The following is a 7,348-nucleotide window of genomic DNA, read 5'->3' as shown; positions in this document are numbered from 1 at the left end:
ATCCCTATTTAAGGTGTCATCTTAAAAGCAGCTCATACCTTCTGTGTGTGAGAGAGGGAACATGTGCACACACCCATCAAGCTTATTTGAATGTGTAAATTTACAAACTCTCCTCTTTTTTTTGTAAGAAATACATTTGCCTTGATGTTCTATCATCCTCAGAACAAGAATGTTTCTTGGTTAACTGAATACGCTTTTTTGCACTGCAGAAAAAAAAGAGATTTTATTATCCCTTAAAAATCCTGTATGTCTGAGGAGGTCCAAGATTTTCTGAGAACCCAGCATTTTATAAAGATTTTTGAGCATGCATAATTTTTTTGCCCATAAATGCCACCCACTCAGAAACAAAGGAACCAAAGTAGGCTGTAATTACTTCCCTACACAATGGAATCCAATTGCTTCTATCAAGAAATATTACATAATTATTATAACTTAGGGCTGTGATTATATATTTGCTCAAAGGAGAATCACACATAATAGCAAGCAGTGGGACTTATGGCTCTTTGCCTATTGTGTCAACTCATACATTTAAATTACTTGATTAGAAAACTAAATAAAGACCTTGAGTCCTAAACACTTTCTCATCAGTTGTCAGGATTGAAGGAAGTGATAAGTGATGGGACATGCATATTTGTGTAGGAAAATTGGAGAAGCAGGAGAAGAGAGGAGAAGTTGTGTTTCTGCATGGGTCCTTACATCCATCCATCTCCATCCTTCTATCCATCAGAGTCTTGGGCATCCTCTCTGTGCACACCTCACAAGGAATTTGCAAGGAGCTGATAAGGAAGACCATCTCTCCATAGAGGACAAAGGTCAGCCTGTGGAAAGCATCAAGAAAAATCCACTCCTCCTCATTTTGTTCTTCATGTTCTCGCAGACTCACCCTCTCCCCTCCCTCACACCATCTGGGTTCCTGGCTATTTGTACATTTCCCAGTGGAAGCAGGGTCTGCCCATGCTGGGATGTGGGAGGATGAGGAGGAGGCAAGGCTTCACAGGGGCTTGCCCTTTTTCTCAACAGTTTAGCACGTTGTATTTAAATGGTTCATTTCTGATGCTCGCAACTCACTCCTCAGATAACCCAAGCATCTTGGATGCCACCAGCACTTTGGATGAGTCCTCCAGCTCCGTGTCCTTGGATAATCTGCAAAAGATAAAAGACAGATGGCCATCAAAACCAGGACAAACTATCAGCTAAAGAGGGCAGACACTGAGGATAAGATGCTGCTGTAGAAGACGCCTGAAGGTGACTTCCCCTTGCAGACAATGTCCCTTGGTGCTGAAGTGCAGATCTATCCATGCAGTCACCTGTTGCACTTAAGACAGCAACAGTTTGCATTTTCTGAAAATCAAGAAATAGAATTTTTAAAAAAAATAAAAGGAATATCCCTTTTGGGCCTGCAAAACACCGTGCTGGTCATAGTAGTATGAGAGAAAGGAGGGCACTGATTCATATTTTGGCATTAAATCCTGTGTCTGTGTTAGCACACAGGGTCCAGCAACACAGCTGCAGATGAGTCTGTGACTTCTCACTGGCACTGAGCCACAGCAGCTTCAAAGAGAAATGCCATAAGAAGCTGATTTTTCATGTGTGTGTGTGTTCTTTTATTAGGAATTTTTGTATTTTTGCCTCGTAATAGCAGAAGGAATATCATGATTTCCCAAGTGTAACAAATTCAATGTGTCATACATGCTGGATGGAAGTAATTTAACACGAGTGCTCTTTAATTTCATCGATCTCTGGCAAATGGGTCCTGGTTAATGATCGGGGGGTTGCTGTTTTGCCTTTTTAAAGTCAAATCTTTTAAAGTCCAGATGGAGAGGGTTTGCTACAGCTGTGCAAGAGCAGTGACACTGATACATGCTGAACTCCGCGGGTGGTATTTAAAAATCTGTCATCTACTTTAAAAGGATTTTTTGAAAGTCATTTTAAAGGGACATCATCAATTCGAGGATCACTCTGGATCTCATAATATTACAAGTAATATTTCAGACTATCACATGAAGCCAGCTGGGGAGAGAAGTCGATGCTATGTGCCAAACAAGGCTCTTCGTATTGTCACGATATTTTACACTGGATTTTAAAAATCTTCCAGGGAGAAGTTGCAACCCTGTGAACTGCTACTGGACGGCCAGGTAAGCCCCAGCATTGGTCACAGGCTGTTACACCAAGCCCAGCACTTCCAGCAGCAAAAAAGGGCTGGGACTGGCCTCATCCTGTGCTGAGGGGGACATTCTTGGCAGCAGCCAGTAAAGAAATGCTGGTGTTGATTTCCAGAAAAGAACAGTTGTCTTTTGTAACACTCCTCAGCATTAGGAGAGCATTTGGAGATGCAAGGAAGCCTCCTGGTCCCAGCTGCTTTGGCTCCCACTGTGACCTCCTTTGGTTTTTATTAAATCGTGGTTAGAACTGTTCGTTGTTCAAGGTGAGAGCTCTGATTTACAAGGGGCTGAGGCTGCACTTTACGCACAGAGAGAAAGAATGCTTGAGAAAGGGAAAGCTCTCCCCATCTGGGAAGTTTCTGGAGTGGAAACAATGACCAAATCACTTGGAAAGGTAAATCCCAGGACAGGGAAACACTAGCCAGGTTGTGGTCTAGAAGGGGATTGAGGAAACAAAACACTTTACAGCTGAAAGTGTATTTTAGAGCAGGGAGAGGCAACATGTTTTTGTGCCTTTTCACAACCACCTCTGTTGGACTTCATTTCAAAGCTCATTCAAAGCTCAAAATGAGATGAATCCACCTCATCTCATCTTGCAGAAGAAATGAGGGACATCTGGGCATGGTGGTCTCCATAGGACTGGGATGGTATGGGACAGGGCTGGATCCATCCTCTCTTGGCACCCTCCCTTCCAACCCAAACCCTTCAGTGATTCCATGATCTAATCCAAGAGCTGAGGCCTGGAACTAAAGTTGTGTGTTGGTCTGTGCTTTTCTTCCCCTTCAGAGAGCACCTGGTACCTCCAGAGGTCATGAGGCTAAATTAATTAGGGAAGCCAACAGGTACTACTGGAATTAATATGATGGTAGAAATCCCTATTCATCATTTTCTTCTGTCCTCTGGATTGATACATATTGATCAGCTGGATCCCAGCAGCTGATAACTAGTCCTCAGTATCTGCATTTTCTGTAGAATTGTTGTGTGACATGCATTTTAAAAAATACTCTTCCATTTATTGCAGCCTTTTTGCATAAATTTAAATAACTGGAGTTCATTTATTTAGTTGAAAGCATTCTGCATGACACGTCTTGCTCAGCGTTACAGCTGCAAGTGTTAAAAGCCCCCGTCAAGAACAACTGCTTATGGAAAGCTTCCCCAGCACACCATAAACACGGAGAGGACCACGGGGACTGCTGGTCTGGGCTGTGACAGGGAAAGGGGCCCCTGCCAGGCACCAAAGCCACCCTCCAGCTGTCTCCTGGGGAGCCCCAAAAGTGCCGTGGGGAGGATCTCGTTTGCCTGACTGGAACACTGCGATGCAGAGATCTCTGCTACAGCTACCCAGAGCAGAGGGAGACGAGCTTGGATGCTGATGCACGAGCCGGTACAGAGCAGAGGGAACCGAAGATTTGCCAAGAAATCTGGGAGCAAGCAGAGAGGGCTCCCAGCTGGTGGTGTGGCCAGAGCTCCCTCTCCTGACAGGCCAGCACGGTCCCTTCGGGATGTGACCTCGGCTTTTACCCTCTCTGCAGGGATGGAAGCAAAGCCAGGACTTTTCCTGGTGTCTTTTAGCTCTCTAGGAAGCACCTGACTTTACATCCAAACTCCTCTCTGGTCAAACAGCAAGCAAGAATATAAAGCAAATACATGTATCTTTAATTAAATTCCAGGCAGCACTAGTGCTGCTTAATCTTCAGAAAAGAGCCAACGCTGCTATTTCCCTCATAAGCTGGAGTTTCCTTCCAGCCTGACAAGGTGATACACTGCAGCCCTTTATTTGAGGAATGACACATTTTATTTTTCTTTTCCTTGCCCTGGTGATCCGTGTGTAATTTCATTTAGCAACACCACTGTGCTAGGCTGCCTGGATGGGAAAATCCTCACACCAAAGGACTGATCCAGAGAACCAGTTCCTGAGGAACAGCCAACTGTCTCTTGCAACATCTTGGCATATTGAGACTTTTCTAATTTGGCTTTACATTTCCTAGACATTTTTGAAGAAATGTGTATGTCAGTGAGGTCGCAGACCCAGAGGGAGCACCCAGCTTTTTATTTTAGCCTCTGATCTCATTTGGACTTCAATTAAACTCATCGTGGGGGCAGAGAAACAAACCAAAAAATCCCTGCTAAATAACAAAAGCCATAGATACATTATATAGCCATTGCATTTTGCAATCTAATTACTTTAACATGTAGGGATGGAGGAGGGGGTTATGGCTCATAATACCGGAAAGCTTGCATGGAATAACACAGAATTATTAAACTTTTCAGAAAGAATCCAGTTTGCAGCTCCCACTGCACATTTACCTGGGCGATTTTCCCTTTTCCTGTGGCTGAGAATCACTTTGTATTACACTTTCCTGCCTATAAAAGAAGCCCTTGTTCATAGCTGCCCTGAGGTGCTCATAATGTTATTGGTTCTGCGCTAAGAAGTTGGGGTTGCTGTGAATTCCTGCCTTGTGGCTCTCCAGCTCACAAAAGTAAACACATTTGCTGAGTTAGCTCGGCTTCATGGTGCCCAAAATCCCACAGGGAATGAAATGTCCTATCGAAGGAAGCTTTGAAACCCTAGTTGCTCTACACCACTTTTCTCGGGCAGGAGAGCACACAAAGCATGCTTCTGTGCTGTATTTACTGCTTTTTTTTTGTGGATCCAGTGCATAAGAGCTGCATTGAACCTTGGCAGAGGGGAAAGGGCTCCCCTTGGAAACGTGCAGGATGCAATGGAAAAAAAAAAAAAAATCTGGGCTTTTCAGTCCTTACTGAGTCCCTTGTGCCCAGCACACAGGTGGCTGCCTGGAGATGAAAAAATCACTCACGGGTGAAGGCAGAAGCAGCCAAAACAGTAATTTTTCTGGCTTGGATGCACTTACTAAGAAATAAATAGGTAAAGCCAAGGCCAGTCAGTGCAGGGGATGCCTGGGGCATGTGTGTTGCTGCTGCCACAGCAGCTGAGCGCTGTAGGAACCCCTCTCTGTGATGCTTAGAGAGGGGACACACTGGGGAAGTGTGCCCTGACTCCATTCAATGTACACCCGATAGCCAAAAGAACCTCTGAAAAATGCCTGTTTCAGACACAGCTTCTCAAAATCTTCATTTTCTTCCAGCTCTAATTAGATCCAGGTGGATGCTAGTCTGGGATTTGGGTAGGGAAGTGTGCAGCAGGAGGAACCAGATGAGCACCAGTTAACTTAGCTGAGAGGGTGCTGCCCAATTAAAAATCATGAGCACCAGTATGAGATTTTGTTTTGGAGGGAAGATGTCTTTTGTTGACCCAGATTTTCTCCAGCACAGTTCCTGCAAGAAATGAGAGCACCCGGGAAAAGTTCCCTGGAGAAAGTTCCTCTCTAGAATGACATACCCCTACCCTGGAGCCCTCTCCTTCCATTGAAAACACATGGGACAACCTTGCAGGATGGGGAGAACCAGAGGGGATGCTGACTGCCAGGGACATGGCCCAAGGTGACAGCATCCTAAAGTGCAAGCTGGCACCCCAAAGGATGGACTGTCCTCTCCTTCCTTGCATGGCATCCTGTGGTGTTATCTGTGGCGGGTGGTGTGGACAGCTAGCGTGGGATTATCCTGGGAAGAAGGGCATTGCCAATGATGTGTCCATGCCATCCCTGCTGTGGGGAAGCTGTAACACATCTGACAGCTCACCCTCACCCCAGGAATGGTGCGTGTGCTCAGGACATGTCCCAGCTGCTCATCCTTTCGGATTGCGGTGGATCGCTGGTGACGCCCGTGTGCTCACACCCCCAAAGCGCACACACACGGGCAGCATAAACTGGCACTCTATTCCCTCTCTTATGATGAAATACCCTTTCTGCCTTAGGCTCCTTAATCTGAAATTAAATTCCAGCTGAGCTGCAGCTCACTGGCGAGCAGGGCGTGGGGTGGCTGCGGAGCAAATCGCAGCTCAGCACTCCAGACGCTCGCGCTCACTCGCGACGCCCATGTCGTGTTGCCATCAGACACATTCCAGAAGTCTTCATTTTCTAGGCATGAAAACATTTTAACAATAAACAGAAATTCTTCTGATTACATGGTTATATTCGGCTGCTGAAAGCAGACTCTTATTAAGCGAGGCAGAGAGCAATTAATGTCATGTAGAGAGCAGTCTTCCACATGGCAAAAAGAGGGACTGATATATCTTTCCCACATCCAGCAGCTGGGACCATGAGTTAAGGCTTCAAGTTTGCAAAAGCTTATTAAGATTCTTGTTGTAAGGATGTGAGCAGCTCCACTTAAATTGGAGCCTGGTGAAAATCTGTCTGTAATGAGATCTGTGGATGTTTTAACATTGAATTTAGTGGGAACAGTGTTTTATACATACTCTTCAAAGGGGTTTTTAACTCAGTTTCACTCTTTCCCACCACCAGCAACCTGGGTGCATCGTTCTTCATTTACATGCTGGACATTGAAATGATGCAGAAAACATAATTGAGCTGGAAGATCTTCACCAAAGGAGTCTTGAGGCTATTCCTATGTGTCTGCAGCTCCTAAAGGAAAGGAAAAAACAACATAATGAAACTGAGCCGCAAATTGCTTCACAATTATTTTTACCACCTAATTTGGTGCACAAGGCTGGAGGCTTGCTCTTTGCATACCACACTCCTGCTGCAAACTCAGGAAGAGCCCGAAAGGCCACGGAACAGACGAGATATTCATTATCATCTCTTTCATGTTGCAGCTGCGACAGAGGCCCTGGAGAATTTGCCCAGCATGATATTTGCAAATGCCTGCTTACCTCTTTATTAGCTCAGCTTGAGAACGGCTGCTGAGATGACGTTCCTCCTCCTGCCCTATTCCCATCCAGCCAGCACAGCCCTACCACCTGGGAAGGGCAATCTGGACCAACTTCCATGGGTGTGTCTGCTCAACCTCTCTCCTGATGGCACACTTGGACAGGGAGCAATGATCCCACCGCAGATCAGGCTGGGGTCACTCACGCTCAGCAAGCCAGAGGCTCTGGATGCTGCAGGAGTTACAGATTTTTGCAGTGAATTATGGCACTCCTTGATAAGACAGGGAAGTTACAGTAAAAGCACCAACTCCACAATGAAAAGGCTTTTATACATTCTGCTGCAGTGCTGGTTATGGCTGCCAACTTCGCACAATTCACTTTCAAGCACAAGAACAGCACAAACTGGTTTAAGACGACTTCTGAATGATGAATACTGACT

General features: G+C 45.5%; 1 long non-coding RNA gene across 1 annotated transcript; it reads right to left on the bottom strand.

Moving 5' to 3' along the window:
- Positions 1–215: 215 nt before the first annotated feature.
- LOC109144353 lies at positions 216–7,129 on the bottom strand. Its single transcript, XR_002045080.2, has 3 exons — positions 6,913–7,129; positions 6,499–6,664; positions 216–1,143 (listed from the first exon to the last, which is right to left on the bottom strand). It is a non-coding gene; the product is annotated as an uncharacterized LOC109144353 (long non-coding RNA).
- Between the last annotated feature and the right edge of the window lie 219 nt (positions 7,130–7,348).

The sequence above is a fragment of the Corvus cornix genome, chromosome 5 (assembly GCF_000738735.6).
Source record: "Corvus cornix cornix isolate S_Up_H32 chromosome 5, ASM73873v5, whole genome shotgun sequence".
NCBI classification, from domain to species: domain Eukaryota; kingdom Metazoa; phylum Chordata; class Aves; order Passeriformes; family Corvidae; genus Corvus; species Corvus cornix.
The sequence above is the reverse complement of the archived record's forward strand: the minus strand, read 5'-3'. Positions and strand labels throughout refer to the sequence as shown.